Source organism: Dipodomys spectabilis, unplaced genomic scaffold (genome assembly GCF_019054845.1).
Source record: "Dipodomys spectabilis isolate Male_0828 unplaced genomic scaffold, ASM1905484v1 ptg000421l, whole genome shotgun sequence".
NCBI lineage: Eukaryota > Metazoa > Chordata > Mammalia > Rodentia > Heteromyidae > Dipodomys > Dipodomys spectabilis.
This window is the reverse complement of record NW_024871098.1, coordinates 2,590,651-2,601,855: the sequence shown is the minus strand read 5'-3', so window position 1 is coordinate 2,601,855 and position 11,205 is coordinate 2,590,651. Positions and strand designations below refer to the sequence as shown.

Sequence of the window (11,205 nt, the reverse complement as noted above, 5' to 3'; positions counted from 1 at the left end):
GATAGTGGTTCCCTTTCCACAAGAACATGCACCTTAACTGTCCTTTTTGCCTTCCCATCATCAATGGCATCAGAGTTGCTCACCAACTTTTCTAGCTTGCTACCTTGACTGGCCTGGATCCTCAGTCCTTCCAATCTTAGTTTCTAGATAGTGCAGGATGGTGGAAATTATCCAATTCACCCAGCTATAGATTGAGAAATAAGTCCACTAAATTTTGGCCTGGGTTCTGTCCTCAAGCCTCCTAAGTAATTAAGAGTACACATGTGATACCCTGGTGCCAAGCAGTAAGAATATTTTTAAAGCAAGTAGACATATATATGACTTAGGCTTGTGAATACCTCAGGAAAAGAATAAAAGAGCAGTGAAGCACAGAGGATAGGTAGAATTTTAACTAGCTACTCAGAGGCTGAATAAGCTTAGCTAGCTACTCAAAAGTCTGAGATCTGAAGACCAATGTTCAATCATGAAAATGCAAGCGATTATCTCAAAAAAAAAAACACACAACAGAATTGTAGCAGTGGCTGAAGTAGTAGACCACTATCCTTGGGCACAGAAGCTGAGGAATAGTTCCCATGGACTATCAAGCCTCAACAATGATGAATGCATGCATGAGCATATGCACATGTTCGTGTGCATATTCATACATGCATGCACACATATACAAACACAAATGAGTATTTCAATGTGAAGTTATTTATTTTTTTTTACCTTGCTGTACTTTATTTCCCTGTATTAGTTCACAAATTAACAAAATCAGCTAAGGACCTATTTACATAAAATTCATCATGTTTCTCTAAAATCTACTCTCTTTTTGGAAGCCTGCTTTTATTTGACCCAAAAATAAATTATTCAGGAAGTCAATTCATCACTCTCAAGTCTATAGTATTAGATGATTGTTTAGGTTCCTCTTAGCAATATGATTTTTTGAAATCCTGCATCAAGCAATACAATTTCTTTCACTAGAAGAGAAACCTCTGTCAAACAATTAATAATAGCTTATTCTCCTCCTGGCATTCATATGTAGTTTTATTTTCTTCATATATTTCATGATCTCTCTGCGTATGCCAAAGTCTGCGCTTAGCATGTGTATACAATTCATAGATACTGAAATTGCTTTGGAATAAATAATGCTCACCCTGATTATCTTGAAAAAGAAGAATTGGTCTCTTAGCACTTTAGGTAATAACTTGAGGGAAAGAAACAAAAGGAAAAGTGAGGAACAACTCAACACATAGATTCAAATGAAACAAAACAACCCAAGAAAACAAAAATTAATTCAGTACTCAAGAACCTGCAGGAAATGAAAGATTTAAAAAAAATCAGCAATGACAAGCTTATGAAATTCGTGACTACATGGGAGTGAACTGTTGGGAGGATAGTGGCTAAAGCCCAGACTGAACAGAAAGTTCTGTACACAATGCCATGCACCTGTTATTCTAAATTCCAGGAAGAATAACATAAAGAGCACTGAGACCAAGTTCATACACAAGTAGGAAGCCAGTTTCTATCTGAAAAATAATCAGGATAACTTAGGGCTGGGGGCATGACAAAGTGGTAAGACCCATTTAAGGGGCACAAAACATTCAATTCAAACTCTAGTATTAGGGGTAAAAAAAAGCTATGATTTAAATAATTAGAACAATTGTAATACTTGAGTATTTGAGTGGAGAAAAATCCATTAGAGAGATAGAATGAACCCACGTTCCAATGCTACTTTAGTGATAATGTTTAGTGGTACTAGAGACAAAACAGAGTTACCTTGCAAATGAGCATGGATGTGCATTTGGGTGATGGAAATACTCTACTTACAGAGGTGTAAATTAGATTTTTTGGGTAGATTGTAGTTCTTGAACTAAGAGCCTGGGTGATGTCCTTGAGCTTTTTCTCTCAAGGTTACCACTCTAATACTTTGAGCCACAGTTCCAATTCTGATTTTCTGTTGGTTGTTTGGAGATAAGACGCTCATGGACTTTCCTGCCCAGGATGGCTTCAAACCATGATCGTCAGATCTCATTCTCCTGAGTAACCAGGATTCCAGGCATGAGCCGTCGATGTTTTTAATAATTCAGTAATTTGTATAGTTACAGAAGTTATAAATTATCATTGTAACCTGTGTATATATGTGTATGTATAGATCAATGCATACAGTTAGAAATATATTGACATATTTTTGCATCTACAGTAGATTTATGAAATCATCCTTCATTATAAAATAAAATGGAAACAAATTTAATAAGGAGCAAAACAAAGGGAATTGTTACACGTTACTACTTGTTGAATGGAAGATGAATTGTGAGAATCAGTTTGGTAAAACCATCTCTACTTTAACATAATGGATAATTGCTATTAATTTCAATCAACTTTGGTGGGGTGGAGTATTGGATGAGGGGGTGGGGGAGGCTGGGAACGGATGTGAAGGGTAAACAAAGGAGGAGGCTGCAATGCTTGATAAGAAATGTACTCATTATCTTGCCCATGTAATTGTAACTCCTCTGTACAGTATGTTCACAAAAAAATAAAATAAAATAAAAAATAAATAAAAAAGAAAAAAAGTGTAGGGAAAAGTTATATAAAGATCCATTACACTTAAATCATGATTTATTGAATGGAAATTCCCTTGTACAACTAGTTAAGATAATAAAAATATAATTAAAAACAATGGAGACATCTGATCTTAAACTGTGTTCTCTTAAACCATGAGTCAATATAATAGTTTCCTCCTCAGAAATTTTCTTTGCAGGTATTTTCCTCATAGTGACAGAAAAATGATCAATGCATTGAATATCAATACATCACATTGCACATCAGAAAGAGACACAATAAAAATCACAGTAAAAATGTTAGAATTCACCACATGATAAAATAACAGGTAGAATGTGCCAAATGCTAATTGATTATTTTTCCAAGTACTCTACCTATGGTATCTAATTTAATCCTCAGAATAATTCCATAAAGTGGAACTACTTATATTTTTAATTCTCAGATGATGATATTGAAGTCTTCAGAGTTGTAATTACTAGTACAACATTGCACACATGGTAAGTGTTAGCCTGAGGTCCATCCCCGACTGTATCAATTAACCTCATTCTATTTTATGACTAAAATTCTAGGAAAAATTCCCAGAATTATTGTGTACACTCATGATATTTCAGTTTATCTTTGTTAGAAAATAGGGAACTGTAATATGAAAACTCGAAGTTCAGAATCAATGCATACCTCCCTGGTGAAAGGAACTGCTAAAGTATAACATTCTTGATTTCTAGGTCAAAATAGCAGAAATCATATTCTATCCCTTCACTCAACACTACACTGCCTGGGGACCCTAACTCTGTTTAACACTGTCTTACTGAAAGAATGGCCTCCCCAATTCCTGATGGAAACAGACTGCAGGTCTTATGGACCAATCATTTCCACATTGTAGCTCAACTAAGTTGTTTACCATTAGAAGTATTTTGATTGCTTTTTATACCCAACATTTTGAGACAAAGGTACTACTTTAAAATGCTATTAAAGCAAGACTGATATAAAAATCACCTTTGACCCCAGATAAATAATTTACCTTTCATGTACCCAAAAATGCAGTCTGACCTATTATTAATGTTAGGAATGAGAGGATAGAAAATCATAGACAACAAGGCCTAAGCATGAATTAAAGCCTCTCCAACTTGTGAATACAATTGGTTTAAAAAGACATTAAGGGCTGGGAAGGTGGCTCAGTGGTAGAGCGCTTGCCTTGCATGCATGAAGCCCTGGGTTCGATTCCTCAGCACCACATAAGCAAAAAGACAAAAAACAGCAAGTGGTGCTGTGGCTCAAGTGGAAGAGCGCTAGCCTTGAACTGAAGAGCTGAGGGACAGCGCCCAGGCCCAGAGTTCAGGCCCCACTACCAGACTCCCCTACCCCCCAAAAAAAGACATCAATACTACTATATTTGTTCAAAATTTCTTATGATACTGAAGATTCAATTGTAAACTGTTAACACTTGAAAATAACTCATTTTCTTGGGAGTAGGAAACAAAACACAAGATTAATCCTAATCATTTTCAAAGACATTTATTTATACTACAAATTCACTCTTATAACTACAAAGATTCTAAAAATAACTGAAGCATAGTGTCACGAAGGACATAATTTAACTTCATCATATACATTCAAAGGACTTTGCTAATAGAAAATAAATTTATGCTAATAAGTAGCTCACCCAATTCACTTCCATTTTTTAATCTATATCTTTTATTTTCATAAACTGGCTTTTCATAAAATGATGCATAAAAAGCCTGTATACCCACTTACATTTTCAGATTTTAACAATGCTTATTTCAGAAATGTCTTTAGCTGTATAGTCAATGAACTGAAATAACACTAAAATATTCAAAGGGTTTTCAGAAATTGCAAGATTCACTCTGGGATGTTATTTATATTGGAAAAGATATTCAAAAAGCCTTATTAACGTTGTGATAGTTACTCCCACAAAAGTACTATTAATGAAGAAACCTTTGTATGTATAATACAACTTCAAATGCATCCACAATCTGGAGGTGACACATGCTTTTTTGTTTGTTTTTGCAATGTATATCTAACAAACATATCCACAATACTTATTTTCAGTCAATATGATGGGATATTCAAACCTAAAAAATACGGGGTTTATTATCTTAGTGTGAATAGATACAATCTTACAAAGAAAGCTATTTTCAACAGAAATTCGGAAAGAGTTTATCCACCTTGAGTTTCACAGGAATAACTGGAGAGTAATACCTGTTTGGTCAAGTTGGTCAAAATTACTCTATGAGTATATCTTAAAAGTATATCCAATTTAAGAGGTCAAATACATATTTTGTACTGACAGTCATCTTACAGCAATAACTTACTACCTAATTATATGTGGATCTTCTTTCCTAGCATATACTAAGAGCTGAAAGTGATCTCTTTTATCTAACTTAATGGTGTAAATGCTTTGATTATGATGATGTTATTATTTGACAAATAAAATGTACAAAAGGGTGGTTCCACTGAAATGACAGGACAGAAAACTGATAAATAACAATATTGCAACATAGCTCTTTTCAGCCTCACTCTGTCCACATTGGCAAGCAACATTGCAACCTCACACACACACACACACACACACACACACACGTGCGCACATGTACACACACATATACATGAATGCCAAATTCATGGTTTATTGTACAAAAAAGTTCAATTAAAATATTAGTGATTAGGAAAAATGATAATTTGACTTATTACAAAATAATACGTAATCCAATCACCATGGTTGTTACATTTTACCTGTCTCTCCACATGTGACCACTTATTTTATTTTTAGTTCATTCATTCATTCATCATTCATTAGTTTGGTGCCAATACTGGAGCTTGAACTCAGGGCCTGGCTCTGTCACAGAATTTGTTATGTTTTTGTTTTAGTTTTCTCAATGCTAGCATTTTACTGCTTATACTAAAGCTCCATTTCTAGCTTTTGCTGGTTACTTTCAAACCAGAATCTAATGTTCTTTTTTGTCTGGTTTCAAAGCACAGTCATCAGACTTCATCTTTCTGATTAGGTAGGATTAAAGACCTGAGCCACCCGTGTGGCTCTTAATTTTTCCTGTACATATGTAATGCACATACTTAGATAGTAATTTAAAACAGAGAGCATAGAATCAAGATGTACAGTGATGATATTTTCCTGTCAGAAATTCAAGTTAGTAATGTAAATTTCTTCTTAAGACCATACACAAAAAATACTTAAGAAGAAATCTGATGATGTATGTGTGTGTGTGTGTGTGTGTGTGTGTGTGTGTGTGTGTGTGTGTGTGTGTGTGTGTGTGTGTGCTGTTGCAATATGTTCCACATATAAGCACTGTGCAGCAGTGTCCAGCCATTCACAGTTATTGCATGAATATCTGCCTTGAGATACCAACTCATGGGCAATGTCTAGGTGTCCACTCTAGGCTACGCGATGAAGAGGGGTATACTCATCCTCATCCCTAGTATTCATATAAGTGGCCCTTTTGGAAAGTACTCTCCACACTGTAGTAAGCTGCAAGACAAGCACTCTACCACTGAACCACCTTCCCAGCCCAAGGATTAAGATTCTTGTCTGTAATTTGGTCAAAGCTATGTCTCTTTACGTAGGCGACTAAAAATGTATTTACTAATTTCAAGTAAATACATAAATTCTATTTCCATCTCTTCTAAAAAATACAAAAATTGTTTGCTCTGTAAATTGACTAGAAGCATGGATTTTGTGGCTAGCTATGCCATTTCACATCTGTATCTCTTTTCCTCTTTCTCTTTCATGGTTCCCATGGTTCCCATGTTTGCTCCATAATTATCCAAATTTATTTTGCTTTTATATTTTTAGTTGCATCATTTCACTTTCTGCTCTGCCATTTCCCAGAATAGCACCACATAAACAGAAAAATCCAGAAATGGTTCTGTGGCTCAAGTTGTAGAGCGCTTGCCTTGATTTGAAGAGCTAAAGGACAGTGCCCAGGCCCAGAGTTCAGGCCCCACAACTAATTTAAAAAGAATCTAAATACTTGATAATTCTACTAACAGATCTGACTGAAATCAGTTGAATCACACTTTTCCTATACAATGAAGGAATAGGTCCAGGCTGGGAAAGCAGCTACAGAAGGCAGGCACATTGTATCTGTGACAAAACTTTGTGGAAAATGGAATTGAGGATTACTTACTGGTGATTCACTTGCACTTGAAGCATGATTCTGAACTATTGCTTGCTGATTCTGAACTATTGCTTTGATCATTATATTTTCCAAGAAGAAAAAGTGAAATTTAATTGATAGTAAAGGACTACTAACACATTTTGACTTCTCATTAAGCATCTTCAATCATCAAAATCACTTGAAGGCAATAGACAGGCCTATTTTTAGATGAAAACAAGTGTCTTTAAAAAAAAAAAACAAGAATTTAGGTAGTCATACAAAGGACTTCTTTTACTACTGCATTATACATTTTTTTCTAATGTTGGATACCAACATTAGAAAGCTACTAGAAAGCTCTTAAAGCCCATATGTTGAATAGTGAGTTCTCTTACACTATAACATGGTATTTCCCAAATCATTTACAAAGAAGGCATTGTTTCCTATTTTCTCGCTCCTAATATAAGCTGCACATGAAGACAGCAAGGGTCCTAATGTTCAGACAAGGAACAAGGTGAAAAAGTGAGGAATGGTATCAATTTCAAGAAAAAAATGGAGTAGGATCCAAGCAAATTTCTTCTTTGGGATGTCGAAATTAAACGGTTTACTATGGTGTGGAGACTACTTTCCAAAAAGGCCACCCAGATGAATACTAGGGATGAGGATGAGTATACCCCTCTTCATATGGAAGCCTAGAGTGGACATTTAGACATTGTCCATGAGTTGGTAGCTCAAGGCAGATATTCATGCAATAACTCTGAATGGCTGACACCCCTGCACAGTGCTTATATGTGGAATAATACCAGAGTGGCAGATACCAATCCCCAAACTAAAGGTCTCTTGTCCGCCTTGCATGTTGCTGCTGGGAATAGAAATAGAAAAGATACTCTGTTGAATCATTATATCAAACCAGGTTTGAAGAACAGCTTGGAAGAAACTGCATTTAATATTGCCAAAAGGATAACTATGTATCACTACCTCTTTGAAGTTGTGGAAGGCTGTACAAATTGTTCTCCTAAGTCGTAATGGTTTGGTTAAGTTTCTTAAATTTCAAAAATGCCAGTCCATCTTTTGTGTCCCTATAATTTTTTTCACAATACAAAGCAACAGCAATATCTTACTTTAAAAATTCATGGATTCCATGGTATTCTTCCAAGTGATTTGCCTGACTCTGATGTCAAAATGTATTCAAGAGTTTTTTGTATACATCTATAATGATTTCTGCAGAGTTTGTGATTTTTTTAATCAGAAATAATTTTAACTTATCTGTTGAAATGAATAGTATAGAAACTAAAGATGTTCCTAGTGCTTTTGGGAAAAAATATATCTATGTTTGTACAATATCCATAATCTATTTCATTCGCTCCTAGATATAATATTTTGAATTCTACATTTTTATATAATGTATAGTTTCATTAATAAATGTGTCCTTTCAGATTGCATTCAATATAGAAGAAGTTTAAGATTCCATTTTTCCTAGGTCCTTATATTATTTTATTTCTTTGGGATAAATTGACAATGTTATCTAATTTCAAGTTTTGTAAAGGTTATGCTATGTAAAGACCTTTCTAAGGTGAAGATTTAATACACTGATGTCAAACTAACCTTTAATTCTATGAATTACATGTATTGTTACACTTGTATTTTTGTAATCAACTTTTTAATAACTGTTTTTATATTTCTTGCATCAGAAGAATGAAATATATGGAATACTTCACAAATTTTCATATCATCCTTGTGCAAGTGCCATGTTAATCTCTGTATTATTGTAATTTGGGTAGACCTGCTGCTGAAGCATGTAGTACCCTCTAAATTTAAGTACTTAATGATGTAATCTTTATACAGGCATATATCCATGGTTGCCTATTTGTAACAAGGAACCCTTATTGTTCCTTAAAATGCGATTGATCTTATTTCTCTAAAATTCTGTGTATAGTGGAAAAGCTTATATCATTTGGTCGATTGATCATATTTACAATTTTTTGTCAATGACTATTTTGTCATTTTCATTTCAAATTTGATCATACTTTGAAGCCTTTACAGCTAAGTCCAAAGGTGATGGCTTTTCAAGTACTTATTTATCAACTGAGTTAGCTTTGTAGAGCTAATGGATTCAAAGTAAGCCTTGCTTGAGAGCTACTTCTAAACTTCTGCAGCTTAACATTTCCCAAATGAGGTCTTGCTGGGACAAATGTCTACCTGAACCTTTAACCTTCTTCCTTGTAGGAACAGACCAACCAAAATATCTTACCCTGACAGCATAGATTGTCTTACTGGAACAAAACTAACCTTAGTTACAAGGGATCATAGAGAGATGAACAGTTCAGACAGAATTGTTCAGAATGGAAGGTATTTTGTCAAAATATAATTGTTTATTATACTTATCATTTCAAAAGTAGCTAAAGCCAAAAAGGTGAAAAAATTTTCATATGCATGATTACCTACTCTCCTGGCCTGTCTAGCATCCAACCAGGCAGGAACTTACACTACTGACTCTCTATCACCAAATATTTCCATAGCTCCTGGAAAAGTCCATGTTTCTCCTCGATATTAGGCCTTAAATTGGTAATGTTTTAATCACAGTGTTTCCTCTTGCCTCTAGGCTGTAAATCTACAAATGGTAAAGCTTTAAGTCTAACTCTACCAAACACTGAGGTAGAGATAATGGAATAATACTTTAAAACAGAGTTGCCTCTGATTCCCTAACCACAACACAACAATGCAAAACAATTTTTATATTATATATACTTATATATTTTATATTTATAAATATAAAATATGTGCTGATTTTAAATTTCACAGAGTGAATCTTAATAGAATTGATAATTTGACAAATATATTGACATTTATTCCGATAAATAGAATGGAATATAAATAATTAGATTTAGGATATATATTAGAATATAAAAAGTATCAATGCAATATCTTCGGTATAAACTTGTGATAAGTTCTAAGTGTTTGTGATCTTCTGAATTCACATGGTAATATAACAGTCTTGTTTTCTGCTAATCTATAAGGGATTTTACTCTGATGCTCTGTTTATTGTTTTAACTCGCTGGTCCCAAAGTGTTTTCTCCATATTTCTGAAGCATTCTTACTGATTATACACAAATTTTGCTGATATGATGTCTAAAAGCTATTATTCTTCTGAAGGACCCACGGATCCGAGGATACAAGTTCCCAGTTATCTGTATCATCAGATAACAAGGGCAAGACTTCTCACATAGGCCCATGCAACATGCCAAAAGAAAATAATTGAAGACATCTCAATTTCTCATTTCCTATAATATTTCAGGACCCCAATTCCTTACAAGAATTAGCAGAATTCAATTGTGAAATGCAAGGCAAATTAAAATGAAAGATGAGATCACAAAATCTGAGAGAAAGTACTGTAATTCAAACTTTCAATTTACAGATGACCAGCCCATATGAGTGAACAAAATTACAAATGAACAAGATTATTTTAAATACCCCTCTCCTAATGATTAATGAAAGATTTCAGTGCAGCCTAAAAATAGTTTCTGAAATGATAGATCCATAGTTGCCCTACCAAGTCTAGGAATACTTGATTTAAAGATCAAATATAATTTAGAAAAACATTAACTGAGAAGATCCTTAGTGCTTCAAATCACTGGTACTTCAGTAAAACTAGGTTCTGTAGTATAAAAAAATGTTGTCATTCTCTAACCAAAGATAACCTATATTTAATCTCCTGAAAGTATATTCATTTTCAAACTATTTAAAATCACATTTGCCAAAATAACACTTGACAAGTAGATGATAGTGACATTACAAGGTTTTCAAGTGTAGGGAGCTAGTTACAATAGAGTTGATTTACGTACCCAGCACCAATAGCAAACAAGTTCAACCATTCATTAATGTGTAGAAATAGTACTCCCCACCATTTGTGCTGTTCAGTAGGTGCCTTCCAGAAATGTGTTAAATAGATCAGCCTCCCATATTTCAAACCCAAATATTAGCTAATAAAGTAAATTTCATCACATAAGAAGGTACATTTTAAAAAGTCACTAATAGATGCCTTATCATGTGTTGTTTTATATTTTCCCTATCTGTCTAACATAGTAAGAAATATGACTTTAAGTTTTGAATATGGGTACTGATGAGAGATGTGACAAAAATAAAATCTGTCTTTTATTTCTGTCATATTCCTCTAAGTAGTAAATTTTAGTTTTCTTCTTTTTCCAAAACTTATAGGTAGTACAAAAAATTATCCTATGTAAAATAAAATAATCATACACCATTGTACAAAGCCATTTTTAAAAACTGGTAGTTAGGAATAAATTCTAAGCCATTTTTAAATTTTCTTGTTGACTAAAGATTAATCTTCCAAATGAACGAGAATAAAATCATGTCTAAGTGCTTCACATCTCCAGTCTTGCAAATTGTTATTGCAGATGAATGAATTATGGAAATATAAGCTGACATCAGTTCAAGTATATGTGGGAGTGAAACTCCATGGAATGTACATAAACCTTTCAAAGTATTAACAGGCAGTTTAACAGAATGACTATCAGGA

At 33.9% G+C, this 11,205-nt stretch overlaps 1 pseudogene; it reads right to left on the bottom strand.

The window, feature by feature from the left end:
• Positions 1-8,366: 8,366 nt before the first annotated feature.
• On the bottom strand, positions 8,367-8,466 carry LOC122097299 (annotated as a pseudogene).
• Positions 8,467-11,205: the final 2,739 nt, after the last annotated feature.